At 38.4% G+C, this 17,199-nt stretch overlaps 1 pseudogene; it reads left to right on the forward strand.

Annotated features, from left to right (window-relative positions):
* LOC111098517 overlaps positions 1–17,199 on the forward strand; it is an 81,390-nt pseudogene that overhangs the window by 41,383 nt on the left and 22,808 nt on the right.

Raw genomic sequence — 17,199 nt, forward strand, 5'->3', positions numbered from 1 at the left:
ATGAAACCATATAATGTTTGTCCTTCTCTTGACTTACTTCACTCAGCATAACACCCTTCAGTTCCATCCACGTCGAAGCAAATGGTGGATATTCATCATTTTTAATGGTTAATATTCCATTGTATATATAGACCACATCTTCTTTATCCATTCATCTTTCAATGGACACCGAGGCTCCTTCCACAGTCTGGCTATTGTGGACATTGCTGCTATAAATATTGGAGTGTAGGTGTTGTGGTTTTTCACTGAATCTGTATCTTTGGGGTAAATCCCCAGCAGTGCAATTGCTGGGCTGTAGAGTAGCTCCATTTTTAACTCTTTGAGGAACCTCCACATAGTTTTCCAGAGTGGTTGCACCAGTTCACATTCCCACCAACAGTGCAAGAGGCTTCCCTTTCTCCACATCCTCTCCAACAATTGTCGTTTCCTGTCTTGTTAATTTTCCCCATTCTCACTGGTGTGAGGTGGTATCTCATTGTGGTTTTGATTTGCATTTCCCTGATGGCCAGTGATGCGGAGCATTTTCTCATGTGCTTGTTGGCCATGTCTATGTCTTCCTCTGTGAGATTTCTGTTCATGTCTTTTGCCGATTTCATGATTGGATTGTTTGTTTCTTTGCTGTTGAGTTTAATAAGTTCCTTATAGATCTTGGATACTAGCCCTTTATCTGATATGTCGTTTGCAAATATCTTCTCCCATTCTGTAGATTGTCTTTTAGTTTTGTTGACTATTACTATTGCTGTGCAGAACCTTTTAAATCTTGATAAAGTCCCAATGGTTCATTTTTGCTTTTGTTTCCTTTGCCTTCATAGATGTATCTTGCAAGAAGTTGCTGTGGCCAAGTTCAAAAAGGGTGTTGCCTGTGTTCTCCTCTAGGATTTTGATGGATTCTTGTCTCACATTTAGATCTTTGATCCATTTTGAGTTCATCTTTGTGTATGGTGTAAGAGAATGGTCCAGTTTCATTCTTATGCATGTGGCTGTCCAATTTCCCAGCACCATTTATTGAAGAGACTGTCCTTTGTCCAGTGGATAATCTTTCCTGCTTTGCTGAATATTAGTTGACCATAGAGTTGAGGGCCCATTTCTGGATTCTCTATTCTGTTCCATTGATCTATGTGTCTGTTATTGTGCCAGTACCACACTGTCTTGATGACCACAGCTTTGTAGTACAACTTGAAATCTGGCATTGTGATACCCCTAGCTCTGGTTTTCTTTTTCAATATTCCCCTGGCTATTCGGGGTCTTTTCTGATTCCACACTAATCTTAAGGTTATTTTTTCCAACTTTCTGAAGAAAGTCCATAATATTTTGATGGGAATTGCATTGAACGTGAACATTGCCCCGGGTGGCATGCTTTTTCACAATATTAATTCTTCCAATCCACGAGCATGGAATATTTTTCCATCTCTTTGTGTCCTCCTCAATTTCTTTCAGAAGTGTTCTATAGATTTTAGGGTATAGATCCTTTACCTCTTTGGTTAGGTTTATTCCTAGGTATCTTATGCTTTTGGGTGCAATTGTAAATGGGATTGACTCCTTAATTTCTCTTTCTTCTGTCTCATTGTTAGTGTATAGAAATGCCACTGATTTCTGAGCATTGATTTTGTATCCTGCCACACTGCCGAATTGCTGTATGAGTTCTAGCGATCTTTGGGTGCAGTCTTTTGGGTTTTCTATGTACAGTATCATGTCATCTGCAAAGAGGGAGAGTTTGACTTCTTCTTTGCCAATTTGAATGCCTTTTATTTCTTTTTGTTGTCTGATTGCTGAGGCTAGGACTTCTAGTACTCTGTTGAATAGCAGTGGTGAGAGTGGACGTTCCTGTCTTGTTCCTGATCTTAGGGGAAAGGCTCTCAGTTTTACGCCATTGAGAATGATATTTGTTGTGGGCTTTTCATAGATTGCTTTTAAGATGCTGAGGAATGTTCTCTCCATCCCTAGACTCTGAAGACTTTTGATCAGGAATGGATGCTGTATTTTGTCAAATGCTTTCTCTGCATCTATTGAGGGGATCATATGGTTCTTCTTTTTTCTTTTGTTGATGTCATCTATCACGTTGATTGTTTTATGAGTGTTGAAGCAACCTTGCATCCTGGGGATAAATCCCACTTGGTCATGGTGAATAATCTTCTCAATGTGTTGTTGGATCCTATTGGCTAGTATCTTGTTGAGAATTTTTGCATCCATGTTCATCAGGGATGTTGGTCTATAATTCTCCTTTTTGGTGGGGTTTTTGTCTGGTTTGGGAATCAAGGTAATGCTTGCCTCACAAAATGAGTTTGGAGTATTCCATCCTTTCTATCCTTTGGAATAGCTTAAAATAGAATAGGAATTATTTCTTCTTTAAAAATTTGATAGAATTCCCCTGGGAAGCCATCTGGCTCTGGACTTTTGTGTCTTGGGAGATTTTTGATGACTGCTTCAACTTCAATTTCCTCACTGGTTATTGGCCTATTCAGGTTTTCTATTTCTTCCTGTTCCAGTTTTGGTAATTTGTGGTTTTCCAGAAATGCATCCATTTCTTATAGATTGCCTAAATTATTGGCATTTATAGCTGCTCATAATACATTTTAAAATCGTTTTTATTTCCTTAGTATTGGTTGTGATCTCTCCTCTTCCATTCATGATTTTATCAATTTGAGCCTCTTTTCTTTTCTTTTTAATAAGGCTGGCTAATCGTTTATCTTATTAATTCTTTCTATATTATTAATTCTTTCTAACTCCTGGTTTTGTTGATCTGTTCTACAGTTCTTCTCATCTCTATTTCATTGAGTTCTGCTCAAATCTTTATTAACTCTCTTCTGCTTGGTGTAGGTTTTATTTGCTCTTTTTCCAGTTCCTTTAGGTGTGAGGTTAGCTTGTATATTTGAGGGTTTTTTTCCAGTTGGGGGATGCTTGTATTGTGATGTATTTCCCTCCTAGGACTGCTTTTGCTTGTATCTCAAAGAGTTTGAACAGCTGTATCTTCATTTTCATTAGTTTCCATGAATCTTTTAAATTCTTTTTTAATATACTGGTTGACCAATTCATCTTTTAGTAGTACGTTCTTTAACCTCCACATATTTGAGTTTCTTCCGAATTTCTTCTTGTGATTGAGTTCTAGTTTCAAAGCATTGTGGTCTGAAAATATGCAGGGGACAATCCCAATCTTTTGGTATCAATTGAGACCTTATTTGTGACCCAGTATGTGGTCTATTCTGGAGAAAGTTCCATGTGCACTTGAGAAGAATGTGTATTCAGTTGCGTTCATATGGAAATTCTGTAAATATCTGTGAAATCCATCTGGTCCAGTGTATCGTTTAAGGTCTTGTTTCTTTGGAGATGTTGTGCTTAGAGGATCTGTCATTTGCAGAAAGTGCCGTGTTGAAGTCTACTACTATTAGTGTATTATTATCTAAGGATGTCTTTACCTTGGTTATTAATTGATTAATTAATTAATTGGCAGCTCCCACATTAGGGGCATAAATATTCATGATTGTTAGGTCTTCTTGTTGGATAGACCTTTTAATATGATATAATGTCCCTGTTCATCTCTTACTATAGTCTTTGGGGTAAACTATAATTTATCTGATACGAAGATTGCTATCCCAGCTTTCTTTTGAGGACCATTTGAATGGTAAATTGTTCTCCAACATTTTCAGGCTAGAGGTGTCATTAGGTCTAGAATAAGTTTCTTGTACACAGCAAATAAGTGGGTCTTGTTTTTTTGTCTAGTCCAAAACCCTGCATCTTTTGATGGGATCATTTAGCCCATTCAGGTTCAGAATAACTATTGAAAGATATGAATTTAATGTCATCATAATACCTATTCAGTCCCTGTTTTTGTGGATTATTTCTTTGGGCATCATCTTTCTTTTACAGAGTCTGCCTTAATATTTCTTGCAAAGCTGGTTTGGTGGTCCCATATTCTTTCAGTTTCTGCCTATCTTGGAAGCTCTGTATCTCTCCTACTATTCTGAATGAGAGCCTTGCTGGATAAAGTATGCTTGGCTGCAAGTTCTTCTCATTTAGTACTCTGAATATATCCTGCCAGCCCTTTCTGGTGTGTCAGGTCTCTATGGAGAGGTCTGCTGTTAATCTAATATTTCTCCCCATATAAGTTAGGAAACTCCTGTCTCTCACTGCATTAAGAATTTTATCTTTATCTTTGGAATTTGCAAGTTTCACTATTAAAAGTCGAGGTATTGAATGGTTTTTATTGATTTTGGGGGTGGGGCCTATCTCCTGGATCTGAATGGGTGTTTCCTCCCCCAAATTAGGGAAGTTCTCAGCTGTGATTTGTTCAAATATGCTTTCTGTCCCTCTTGGTGCTCTCTGGAACTCCAATTATACTATACTCTATATGTAGATTCTTCCTTCTGAGGCTGTCATTTATTCCCCTTAACATTTCTGCATAGTCTTTTATTTTTTTATTTATTTTTTTATATAATTTTTTTTTTTACATTTTTATTTATTTATGATAGTCACAGAGAGAGAGAGAGAGAGAGAGAGGCAGAGACACAGGCAGAGGGAGAAGCAGGCTCCATGCACCGGGATCCTGATATGGGATTCGATCCCGGATCTCCAGGATCGCGCCCTGGGCTAAAAGCAGGCGCCAAACCACTGCGCCACCCAGGGATCCCAATTATACTATACTCTATATGTAGATTCTTCCTTCTGAGGCTGTAATTTATTCCCCTTAACATTTCTGCATAGTCTTTTAATTGTTTTTCTCTTTTTTCCTTTGCTTACTTCCTTGCCATCAATTTGTCTTCTATGTCGCTCACTCTTTCTTCCACTTCATTAACCCTCATTGTTAGGACGTCCAGTTTGGATTGCGTCTCATTTAATTGATTTTTAATTTTGGCCTGATTAAATCCAAATTATGCAGTCATGAAATGTCTTGAATCCTTTATGCTTTTTTCCAGAGCCACCAGTAGCTTTATAGTTGTGCTTCTGAATTGGCTTTCTGACATGGAATTGTAATCCAAATTCTGTAACTCTGTGGGAGAGAGTACTGTTTCTGATTCTTTCTTTTGTGGTGAGTTCTCCCTTCTAGTCATTTTGCTCAGTGCAGAGTGGCTGTATGAGTGGGCTGAGTCAAGAATATCAACCACGACCTAAGTAAGTTTCACCCTAGATGACTCTGACCAGGTTACAGACCAGAAAATAAAAACAAAGATCAGAATGAAATAAAACTAAAGGACCACTAAGGTGATAAACAAATTTTAAAACAAAGTAGCAAAAAATAAAAGGCCAAGAAACCCAAAGAAGAAGAAAAAAAAGAGAAAAAAGCAAAAGTAAAGAGGAAAAAAAGAAAAAATATATAAAAAAGAGAAGAAAAGGGGGGGGGGACTGGAAGATGGTGGTGGTGATGAAGTTGTAGTGGAGGAAGAATGTAGTCTACCTCATGGGTCCTAGAGGGTGATCCTCTTGGTTCTGAGTGTATTAAGTTCTGTATGTTAGAAGATGCTTAGTCCCAAATTTATGTAAACCAGAAATACTTGTAGAGAGCCCCAACATTGACCACCAAAACATAGATAAAAGAAGAAGGGGGGGTGCAGAATAGGAATGAGGAGAGAATATAATCTCACAGAATGATCCAGCACGGTATACCACTTGGTTCTGGGTGCATGCTGGTCATGTTTTAGAAGGTATTAACTTCCACCATGGTAGAACAAAATGAGGCAGAGAAAACAAAAAATAAAACAAAAAAACACATCTCATATATTTCCCAAAATTAAGTTTAGTATGTTGAAGGGAATCTAGAAGTGGAAAATATATCTAGAACCTGTAATTGTAGAAATATAAAAATAAAAAAAGGAAGAAACTTAAAAATGAAGAGGTGGTAAAATATTGTAGTTAAGGTGGGAGAAGAGGAAAAAAATGGAAAATATAGTCTAATATAAAAACGAGTTGTACTGGAAAAAGGGGGAAAAAACAACAAAATGGGTACCCTCTAGTTGTATATACTGTAAATCCCTCTACTTCCCTTGGAGCTTTCCAGTGCTGCTTGGTCAATAACTTGCTTTTCCCCTGTCCTTCCAGCGGGTCTTCCGGGGGAGAGGCCTGCTGTGCTGACTCTCAGGTGTGTGCACCTGGGGAGATGCCCCGCCCCCTGCTGAGTGCAGGCTCAGTCAGAGCTGTGTACCCTGCGAGGTCCCTGTTCCCTGGAGGCCCCGCCCCTCCCAGGCACAGGGTGACACAGGAGGGAAACAACACTGCCTGACATAGGTCAGCTCCCCAGCCCTAGATTCAGCTCCCCAGTAACTGCCCAGTCTCCCACTGGGCACTGTCCGCACTGTCCTGGATTCTCCCAAGGGGGGGGGGCGCTGACCTGCACAGCTCGGGGGCCCCGGGGCAGGAGCGTCCCCGCTGTCCTGGGCCCTCCCTGCCCCCGCCTCTCCCGGGGGAGCAGGGTCCCGGGCTGTGTCCCCCGCGCCCTGGGCTCCGGGGCCTGCGCCGCTGGAATCGCGCTCCCGGGCCGCGGCCCCCGAAGGCAGCAGGTGCAGCCCCCTCCGCCTGGAGCCCCCGCCTGCCCCCCGGCTCCTCCCCGAGGCCCCCCGGCGTGGCTCCGGCCCTTCCCCGAGCTCGGCCGGCGGGTTGTGGCGCATTTTACTCCCGGGCACACTTCCTGTATTAGTGACTCCGGGAACCTGGAGTCTGTTGTGATCGAGTGTGACTTGCTCTCTCCCTCCTCTTCCCCCAGATCAATGTGATAGAAGCTTTAGTTTGGGTCAGCATAGCCAAGAACACAAATTTCTTGCTTCCTCTCTCCTTATCCCCAGGTCTCTGTTGAAGGCGATGGTATCTCAAGTAGGGTAGGACATCAGCACTTCTTAGCCCCTTGGCTTTGTGTTGCAGAGGCTGTATTCTTGGTGAGCATGGCTAAGAGGCTGAGTGGAGGGGGGCTTCTTTCACACACTCCTCTCTCGTAGAATGGAGGTTTGTTTCCAGGCAGTGCAGACCAAGTATGGGGCCAGGGTTTACTTCACTTAAGCTCAGTTGTATGGCAGAGGTTCCACTCTGGGAGAGATGACTGGTTGAACAATTGAGAGGACCAGATGCTACTGCCCTTGTTGAGTGACCTGCTCATAAAGCATACTGCAACTCCAGCTCTGGGGTAGAATCCTGGAGGGGAGAGTAGATAGATTCTAATCACAAAGAGCCCCAAAGCTCCCCCTAAGGAAACAATTTTACTTAGAATAGACAGTGGAGAAGTTCAGCCTCATGGCATGCTTGTAAACAAGGGAGATTCTGGTGGTACCATCTAGAAGCAGGCTGGTATCCTCAGCCACCTAGTTTACAGAAAGAAGCGGGGGCGGGGTGGGGGTGGGGGGATAGAGTGGGGGGGGTTGGGGGGTGGGGGGGTGGGGGGGGTATGCTGGGGAGAAAGACTACTAAGGAGAGCACTGCTGGGCTCCAGATCAAACCTCAAAGCCTGGCCTTAAAATGTACCACTTCAAAGACATCTGAATTAATTCACCTTAGACTGCAGTACAGTTTAGGACCCAGAGAATTGTTGAAAATAGTAACAGAGCAATCAGATAGCAGTGAGTGGAAGCTAACAGCTGGGTGTGATGCCAAAAGAGGCAGGTAGCTTCACATAAATCAGGAAAAAGGTAGCCAAAGACTTTGCTAAAACTGTCATAGTATGAAGATTGCATACAATCAAGGTTGTACCCTCTGAGAAGTCAACAGCAGAGATTTCATGCAGAGAGGGATATAGATTTCTCTCAAATAGACCACTAAACGAATATATAAGCAAACAACAACAGTAAGCCTGGCAGCAGGCGGGTGAATGGTGTTGTACACAGAGCCATTACAATATAATTTCTAAAATGTCCAATTTCTAACAAAAAAATATGAGAAATGCAAAGAAATCAAAAAGCAAAGCAAAGGAAACTGCCTGTAAGATGTCAGACTTAGACAAAATTTTCAAAGCAGCTATTATTAACATTCTCAAAAATTATGATTAAAGAAAAAAACAATATGATGTCAATGTCTCAGCAAATAGAGAATATCAATAAAGAGACAGATTCTAAAAGAACCAATGGAAATTCAGAGTACAACAGCTGAAATGAAAAATTCACATGAGGGGCTCAATAGTAGAATTGAACTGGCAGAAAAAAGAATCAGCCATCTTGAGGATAAATTGATAGAGATTATGCAATCTTAAGAACAGAGGAAAAAATGAAGAAAAATGAACACAGCCTCAGGAGAGTATGTGATACCACTAGAGAAAATAGTGAAAGCCAAAGATGAAGAGAAGATCTTAAAAGTTAAGAGAGAAACAACCCATCATATGTAATAGAAAAATATCAAGAGATGATTTCTCATTAGAGACAGTGCAGGTCAGAAGCAATAGGATGATAATAAAATTCCTGGAAAAATAAAAATTACAAGAATCTTATATCCAACAAAACTATTTTTCTTTTTTTTAAATTTTTATTTATTTATGATAGTCACACAAAACTATTTTTTCAAAAGTGACGGCAATATAAAGACATTCCAAGACAAATAAAACCTAGAAAAATTATTGCTAGCAGACCTGCCTTGGAAAAAATACTAATGGAAGCTCTTCAAGCTAAAAGCAGTGATTCCAGACAGTAAGTAATTTAACCCACATGAAAAAACAGAACTCTAGTAAAGATAATTATGTAGATAATTAAAAAAGACAGTAAAAATTACATATTTCCGCCACTTTCTTCTTTTAATTGAGCTAAAAAGCAATCACATAAGAATGTATATAATTGTTATTGGCTTACAGCATATGGAAACATAATATATTTTATAATAACAGCAGGAACAAGGTGGGTAGAAATAAAGGTGTGTTAGAGAAAGGAAATGACACCAGATAAGCTGGAATCCATAGGAAGAAATGAAGAGATCAAGAAATAGTAAATAAGAGACTATAACAAATTATATAAATATATTTTAGCTCTACCTTCTTCTTTCAGCTTCTTTAGTAGCCATCAAATAACATAAGGGAATAAACTTTAAAATGTATTGTTGGCTTGCAACACATCTAGATGGATGGCAATAATAGCACAAAACAGGAGAGAAGGAAAAGAGCTGCCCAGGGTAATGATTCTATATATAATTTGATTGAAGTTAGTATAAATCTGAAGTAGATTCTAATAAATTTAGATATATATATAGAAAGCCTTAAAGTAACCACTGAGAAATAACTAAAAAAATAGTGAACGTACTCCTAAAGTCATTAAATATGAGTAAATCTTTGTGACTTGGGTAGGCAAAGCCTTCTTAGATAGGACACCAGAAGTATAGGCAACAGAAGAAAAAATAGACTGGCCGTTATCCAGATTAACCTTTTGTTTTTTAAAGGGTACCATGAAGTATGTTAAAAGACAGCCTACACAATGCTAGAAAATATTGCATTGATAAATGATTCATATTTAGAATTTATACAGAATTCTTACAACTAAATAATAAAAGACAAATAATCCAATCAAAAATGGGCAAAGGAACTGAATAGACATTTCTCCAAAGAAAATATGCAAAAAGCCAGTAATCACATCAAAAGATGATCAACATCATTAGCCATCAAGGAAATGCAGGGTAAAGGCAAAACCAACATGAAATACCACTTCATACCTACTAGGATGGATTTAATTAAAGTCAGATAATAATTAGTGATGACGAGGATGTGAAGAAAGTAGGACACTCATCTATTGTCATTAGGGATGAAAAATGATGGAAAGCAGTCTCATTCTTCAAAAGGTCAAATACAGAGTTACCATGTCACTTAGCAATCCACTCTAGAGAGAATTCCACCTCAGAAAAATGCAAATATATGTCCTCACAAAAACTTCTAAGTGACTATCCCAAGCAGCATTATTCATAATTTCCACAAAATAGAAACAACCCAAAAGTCCATCACCTAATAAATGATAAACAAAATGTATATGTATATTGTGTAATATGATATATTATATGATTCCATTTACATGAAATGTCCAGAATAGGCAAATCTACTGAGACAGGAAGTAGACTAATGGTTACCTGGGATGGTAAAGCTGGGGCAAAATGAGGAGTCACTCTTAATGCCTATGAGGTTTCCTTTGGGGTATAAAATGTTCTAAAATTTATTGTGGTGATGGTTGCACAACTCTGGATATACTAAAACTACTGTACTGTACACTTTATTTTTTTTTTTTTACTTTTTAAAGATTTTATTTATTTATTTGAAAGAGAGAGAGAGCAAGAGCAGGGGGAGGGGCAGAGGGAGAGGGTGAAGCAGATTCTCCACTGAGCAGGGAGCTTGATGGTGGGCTCAATCCCAGGACCCTGGGATCATGACGTGAGCTGAAGGCAGATGCTTAACTGAGCCACCCATGTGCCCTGGACTGTACATTTTATTTTATTTCATTTTATTATTTTTTATTTATATGATAGTCACAGAGAGAGAGAGAGAGAGAGGCAGAGACACAGGCAGAGGGAGAAGCAGGCTCCATGCACCGGGAGCCCGATGTAGGATTCGATCCCGGGTCTCCAGGATCGCGCCCTGGGCCAAAGGCAGGCACCCAACCGCTGTGCCACCCAGGGATCCCTGGACTGTACATTTTAAATGGGTGAACTGTATGGTATGTGAATGACATATCAATAAAGCTGTTAAAGTATATTGAATGAATACAGCCCTTATAACAAAGTGTACATAAATACACACTCAATACACTTTTCTCTGTAGAAACACACTATTTCATAAGGTTCTTCTAACAGTTAATACCATAATTCTTTGAGAATATTAAACAGACATAAAAAGATAAAGATTTTTATAATGATAAATTGAATGTAATCAGGTAGCAAAGTACAGAGAGACTTTAAGAATGAAGAGGAAGTGGTGAGATCTAGGTTTTGCCACATTTGGGGAAATACTGCTCCAGTGAAAATAAAACTTGACGGAATCCTTAATGGATGGGGTCTTCCCTTAAGTAACAAATCTCCCATGGATAAACATGTTTTGTTTTTAAAGGGTTTCTTAAGGAGCTGCTATTTTGTTGGGCACTGGTGGTCAAGGTGTTTTACATACATTATCATTTGTTCTCATACAACACATTCTACAAATGAAAATATGAGAGCTTTGTAAAAAAAAAGGTAACTTTGCCAGCTTTCATACTAGTATGTGGTGGAATAAAGACTAGAATTTAGGAGTGCTTATTATGTCATTCTATGTTGATTATTGTGATTTAGAACTCTGTGTGATGCTTCAAACAAATCTTATTAAAATGAATTTTGCACGTCACTTGATTCAAAATTAAGAAGAGAGAGTGGAAATTTGAGAAGTCATTAATTCATGAATAAATCTTAAAGGTCTTAAGGAGAATTCCCAAGATTTTTCAAATAGTAAGCCTTAAAAATGTAGCACCTTAGGTCACATTAGCAACTTTTCCAAGGGAAAGTAATGTATTTTTTAGTTCTTCCTGGATAGGTATCATTAACAATTTTTATTGCTTACTCAGTTCTTCAAAAAAATAATTTCTTGAGGCAAGTCAATGGAAATATCTTGGTCATATTTATGAACAATTTTAAGGGATTGCCTCTTTCTCAGACTAGAATGTATAATATATCAAGTAGTTTCTCAGCTCAATACATTTTAGCAATGTCCCTTATGTAAGTGAAATGTCTTAATGTAAACAATATATAATGAACTCTAACACTGCACTAACCCTGTGCTCCAGAATACATATTAAAGAAAAAAAAATCAGGCTGATGAAATTTTTAAAAAGTTACTTAAATGTTTACTTTTGTGTAGAAAAATGACTTTTTTTCTAGTGGAGAAGTAAACTGGCAATAGAATTTTGACAAGAGGATTTGTATGATTCCAATTATAATATAGGTCCCAAAGTAATAAATGTGTTGGTCGTAACGTCCTACTTGTGTGAGCCCCTTAGAATTCCTTCTAATGGAATTCCCAATGAGGTCATCCCTTTGCAAACATCATCTCACCAGCATGTGGTACTCGGATACCTTGGGTTTTATTCAGATAGTTTCAGATTTGGACAGGGTCATGCCGATTAGAGGGGAGAGAAAGGGTGCGTTCCAATCAGAATAGCCAAAACTTAAACAGACCAGAACTTTACCTTTAGGGATTGATTAATTTGATGTATTAAAAATTTATAGAGTTGGATCCATTCACTCCAGTGGAACCCTAAACAATTCCCAGGACAGGCAAAATGCCCAACTTGTCTTTGAGAACAGACATGTATGTTACATGACAGCTGTTTATGTCTTCTGACATAGGAGGAGATCTTTTGGCTTTGCAATTTGGCAATGACATACACTTTTTGGCCAGCAGAGCAGATATATTGTGGATTAAGATGAAAGGTAGAAAGAGTAAAAGGTAGATCATAGGGAGTGATCACAGGGTGATGATAAATCAGAGCAGGAAATGCTTATTTAGATAAATGAGACACATTAATGGCTAAAACGTCATTTGTGGGAATCCCCATCCAATAAAGGATTTTAAACTCTAAAATAGATTGAGATAAAAGCACAGGTGGCTTTAAAAAAATGCCTTGTCACATAATTACGGTTCCAAACCTCTTATGTAAAAAAAATATTAAGTAAGAAGGAGGACATTAACTAAAATCCCTCCCACACCAGAATAAATGCTATGGAAAAGCCTAAGACATCCCTGAGTTTCAGTTTCCCATCTATAAAAATCTCAGTAAAAATACTTGCCAGTTTGACCTGTGACCTCTGAGATTTTTTTTCCAAATTAGTCTTTATGATTCTAAGTAAGATATACTTATTGTCAGTTCAAGGTGTCACATTTAGCAGGAGTATATGAATTTTAACAAGTAATGAAGAGGCTTCAGTACCCAAAGGGATGAATCTCTAAGGGTGAACTAACAGGCAATCTGACAGACGCACATGTGTGTGGTGAGGGGGAGCCTTCCACACCCTTAAATCATACTGCCATTTTCCAAAGCAAATTCTAATAAAGAATTCACAAGCTCAGATGAACATTAGAATCTGGGGAGCCTTAAACAATCCTGATATCCAGGCATATCTCAGACCAATTAAATCACGATCTCTGGTGATGGGACTTGCACTTCAATATTTTTTAAAGCTCCTGAGGGGATTCCATTGTGAGTCATGATGAGTACTACTGCCTCACACCTTCGTGTTTTGGAAGAGAAAACTGAAACTCTCATAAGCTAAATGATCGAGCATAGCTCGACGAGTCTATGACAAAGCCAAGACAAGAAATTCGGTCTCCCAACTCTTTACCCCTTTATTTCCATTACGCGACATCCTTCTGCCTCTTCTTGTTTCACATGGTCACCTCTAATTGGCCTGTCTGAGGTCTTAATTTCAGATCCTCCATTCAGCACCTGTAGACGCTGTGTAACAAAGCTGGGGCAGCCTCTCCCAGTGTAATTTTTGCATATCCTTTTCCTTTTTACAAGCATCACTTTCTGGGGCTTGCTAATTTACAGGTGACCCAAGTTCTTTCACCTTATTGAGAAAATTGAGTACCAGAGAAATTAAGTGAGTAGCCAATGGTCATTTAATCCAGCAAAGGGCAGAGTCCAGAAGTGATATTGCTTAACATTTCATTCAAGTTCTTTCTACTTGTCCAAGACACCACCTTTGACTATGGGAGTGTCTTTAAGGAAATACTGGTACCCTTCGTCAAGAAGCTGACACATTTGTCCCAAGATGAAAGAAGCTAGATGAAGACCAGCCTGGGGCTGCATTTTTTTTAGGTCAAGCAACCATCTTTTTAGGTCGAGCCCAAGATGCTGTTGCAGCTCCAACACATTAGTGCTTGTATGCTGGCTCAGCTGGTGAGGAGGAGCAACTCAGCCCACAGTTTCTTCTGCATGGGTTTCAGCTCAACCCTACAGGCTCCAGTTTGTCCTTGCTTTCCCTTCTATTCTCCCTTCTTAACTGCTTGTCTTCTGGGTTTCAGGTTCCAGCATGAGACACAGAAACAAGAAACAATAGCATCAAATAGACTATGTAACTGTCTCTGGCAATTGTATAAAGTCAAATCCCTACAATGAGTGCCTTTAAAAATACACACACACACACACACACACACACACACACGGCCCTGTGGTTGCATGAGTTCACATTTTCCCATTTCCTCAAAACTAACAACACTCAGACTTTACAATAACCTTTTTCTGACACCCTTTTGACCATTTTTCTGATTTGCCATGCCTTGATTTCCATGATTTTTCCATCCCTCAAGTATGTTTATTACTAATGTTCTCATTCGTGCTGCTGTTTATTCCTTAAGACTTTAATCCTTGAGTTTAGAACACAACAATTTTAATGGCTCTTCTTACCTATATAATGATCAAGAGAGTTAGGAATGTAGTAGAAGCTCACTTAATAACTGTTGAAATTCATAGATCCTTAATGAAGGTCCACTGTTTATATGTTCCTACGTGTTTTTAGTTGGAAGAGGGCTGACAACTTGCCTTTCTGCATATGTTTTAAACAAAGCAGTAGCATTAACCTAGAACAATTTCATTCCTCTGTGTATTTCGGTCATCTTAACACCCAGAGACCTGGCTGATAATTTTGTTACCTACTTGTAGAAATACAACTACTACATATTCACTGCAAACTTTTCTGAAAAAGGATACTTCATACCCAATGACTGAATATTAGAGAATAGTTCTCTTTGAATAATTTAGTTCAGTTTTCATTTTTAGAGCAATATCAGTTATCAGTTTTAAAAATGCATATTATGATGATACATTATATGACATACCTCAGTTAGCCTTGTTTTTGAAGTCTAAAGTGATAGACTAGATTTTAAAAGTCAAAACCTGCAAGCAGTTCTCTCTTTACACTTATAATCAGTGTTTGTAAATGCCTATATGATTGTTCTGTGTATATTTTTAAATGGAGAAATTATATGTTACAACTTCATAAAAAAGTATACAAAATTTAAAAACTCAACACTTGAAAAACAAAATAACTTCCCTTTTAAAAGGACAATACTTTTATTTCAGTATAAATATATGTATGATTAAATAAATAGAGCCTTATTCTACATGTACAGTTTAATAATCTATACATTTTTTACTTAAAGGTATAAAAATTTTACACTAAAGCATGGTTTTTAATATCCACATAATATTTTATTCCATGAATATAATCAGTTTACTTAATCACCTATTGTAAGAAATTTGATTATAAGCAATGGTTCAGCAAACCCTCCTTGTTCATCAGTCTCTTTTCCCATAATTTTAATAATCACCTCAAGATAAAAATTTCAAAGTGAAGGTGCTTAAAATATATGCACATTTTAAAACTTTTCATACATATTTTCCGTTTTTTCTTAGAAAAGGTATACCAGGGGCACCTGGGTGGCTCAGTGGTTGAGGGTCTGCCTTCAGCTCAGGTCATGATCCTGGGGTCCTAGGATCAAGTCCCGCATTGGGCTCCCTGCGTGGAGCCTACTTCTCCCTCTACTACTTCTCCCTCTGCCTGTGTCTCTGCCTCTCTTTCTTTGTGTCTCTCATGCATAAATAAATAAAATCTTTTTTTTAAAAAAAGGGTATAAAATTATAATTTCATCAATAACCTATCTTCCTTTTGTTTTTGCCAAGTGGATAGCCCCAAATTCTACATAATTATTATTTTAACTCATATTTCCTCAAGTTTCAAGGACAATTTTTTTTTTAAGGACAATATTTTTATACCTTGATATAACTTGTGCTTTAGTGAAAGAAGCAATTGTTTTCATTAAACTTTATCAGGTTTCTTTTATATACAACAAAAAATAGTGATAGTAAACATTATTTTCAGGAGAATAAAAAAGAGCATAATTTTGAAATGAAATGAAGCCCAAGGAAGTAGGAGCATAGCAGAACACTTTCTCTTCCCTCATCCAAAATCATGGTGGACAGGGAGAGGTGAGATTTGCCGAAAGTGGGGATTAAGTTGCTCTGGATATCAAAAGGAGAGTAAGACTGTGCTAACAGCTTTGGCTGGAACTCTGCAAGTGTTAGATTTATAATTGACAAGGCATCAAGCCAAACATATACATCCATGACTGATAAAAGGATGTTAGACTAGAAACAAGAGAAGTCAGTCAATATTTTCACAACTTTGTTGAGCTCAAAATGAGATCCCTGAAGACAAAGATGATGATTAACATAACCCCATTATGATAAAAAGGGGGAAGGGCTGGTGAATTACTCAGAAATATATATCAGTCTATTCTAATCTAATTTGGGAGAGAAATTCTACAAGCTTTGAGCTATCCAATAGAGCTATACTTAGCAAGCCCATGGTTTGATGGAGACCAGCCCTGTGCTCTTATTCCTTGGCTCATCAGAATTCTTTAAGGATATCATTACTTTGAAGGTGCTAAGCTATTTTCAGAAAAGAGGAAGCATAGAGTGTGTGTTCTTATTGCTTTAAATGGAACTCAATTTGTTTGGGCAGGTTTGGAGCTGATACTGTCTACGGAGAGAAGACTTCATTTGTAATCATATACAAGCTGTAAAGGACGTTGGTTCTTCAGAAGTGGTTTGAATGAGGAAATTCTTTTCAACTCTCTAAAATTCTGGTGAGAAAAATCTTCCAACCAAGGGAATTGCCCTTCTATAAAAAAGGCAGTTTTGAGAAGAGTGTGCTAATTTGGCAAATGAGTAAGGTGGTTTGTGTCCAGTCTAAACCTACAGCTTCTCCAATATCCCTGGGGACTCCTGGGAGGAAGAATAGCTTGAGGGCTTGATTATTACCCAAAGTTCAAAGCAGGGGGAGGAAAACACAAGAAAGGGGAGGATTAGGATGCTGGGTGGCTCAGTGGTTAAGCATCTGCCTTTGGCTCAGGTCATGATCCCAGGGTCCCAGGATTGAGTCCCACATCAGGTTCCCCACAGGAAGCCTGCTTCTCCCTCTGTGTATCTGCTTCTCCCTGTGTGTCTCTCATGAATAAAAAAATAAATAAAATCTTAGAGAGAGAGGGGGGGAGAATTTAAATAGCAGAAGAGAGACAACAAATAACTAATAACTTGCATAGGAAGGCTTCCAAGGACAGTGCTCTCTTACTCACTCTTCACTCTCAGTTTAAGACTTCTTACATCTGAAGTCCCCTGGGCACACAAAACTGGGCAGGAAATTTCTGAGTCAATTAGCTGCTTGACATTTCTTTTCTGACATGCAAGGAAATAGCCAGACAACAACCTATCATTTACTGCTTTAGACCTAGCTAGAAAA

The sequence above is a fragment of the Canis lupus genome, chromosome 13 (assembly GCF_011100685.1).
Source record: "Canis lupus familiaris isolate Mischka breed German Shepherd chromosome 13, alternate assembly UU_Cfam_GSD_1.0, whole genome shotgun sequence".
NCBI classification, from domain to species: domain Eukaryota; kingdom Metazoa; phylum Chordata; class Mammalia; order Carnivora; family Canidae; genus Canis; species Canis lupus.